Genomic DNA, 1211 nt, shown 5'->3' with positions numbered 1-1211 from the left:
ACCGCAGTTGTGGAATCATCACTTGTAGCTGTACGAGGTCACCCTGTTCGACCTTTATGCACATCACAAACTGTTCCATGAATTTCGAATTTGTCTCATAGATGTGTAATTGTTAACCTTGAAGGTGGTTCTGTACCATACTCACTTCTCCACTGTCTTCGAACCGCAGCTACATTCTCAAACTTCCAGTACCACTTAATTATCTGCTTCTGCACTTCAAAGCTCAAACGCACGTCTGCCACCTGTTGGAGAAACATAACATTACTTTCTCACAGATATTTAACCTTGTAGAACTGGAAATAAATTGTCTATGACAGTTCAAAGTGTGTATACATTTTTTTGACGCCACCTGTATATATATGGTGGTTACAATTAAACTTTATCTAACTTTGTGGAATCATTTGTAATGACAGACAGAAGAGAAATAACTAATAAACAGTTGAAAGAAACACTTAATTTTCACATGACAGGGTTACGTTTTTAACTATGTAAAAAACCGTAAACTCCATCCACAGGACCTGGCGGACCCAGCGGTACCGACCGGCTACCATGTCATCCTCAGCCATAGGCGTCACCGGATGCTGATATGGAGGGGCATGTGGTTAGCACACCACTCTCCTGGCCGTATGTCAGTTTCCGAGACCGGAGCCACTACTTCTCAATCAAGTAGCTCCTCAGTTTGCCTCACAAGGGCTGAGTGCATCTCATTTGCCAACAGCGCTCGGAGGACCGGATGGTCTCCAATCCTAGTGCTAGCCCAGCCCGACAGTGCTTAACTTTGGTGATCTGATGGGAACCAGTCTTACCACTGTGGTAAGGCCACTGGCCTGTTAATTACGTACCATATTTATTTTCCGGATTGCAAATGTTCCTCAGTGTAATGACAACCTGCCTCCATAACAGCCTGGAAGTGTACAAGGGATTGCTGTCTGTGGTAGCCACATGGTCTGAGGCATCTTGCCATGGTCTGCACAGCTCCCCTCGCCAGAGATTCGATCTCCCTTGGGCATTGATGTGTGTGTTGTCCTTAGCATAAGTTAGTGTAAGTTAGATTAAGTAGTGTGTAAGCCTATGGACTGATGACCTCAGCAGTTTGGTCCCATATGAACTTGCCATAATACATTTCGCAAGGGATTGCTCCACTGTTGTCCAAAACATCTCAGGTGGGATACTGGCTGCCTCCCTCGCTATGCTCTTGCACTGTCTGATAT

At 45.1% G+C, this 1211-nt stretch overlaps 1 pseudogene; it reads right to left on the bottom strand.

Annotated features, from left to right (window-relative positions):
* Positions 1-709: 709 nt before the first annotated feature.
* On the bottom strand, positions 710-827 carry LOC126417402 (5S ribosomal RNA; annotated as a pseudogene).
* Positions 828-1211: the final 384 nt, after the last annotated feature.

The sequence above is a fragment of the Schistocerca serialis genome, chromosome 8 (genome assembly GCF_023864345.2).
Source record: "Schistocerca serialis cubense isolate TAMUIC-IGC-003099 chromosome 8, iqSchSeri2.2, whole genome shotgun sequence".
NCBI lineage: Eukaryota > Metazoa > Arthropoda > Insecta > Orthoptera > Acrididae > Schistocerca > Schistocerca serialis.
This window is presented reverse-complemented; position numbering and strand designations above follow the sequence as displayed.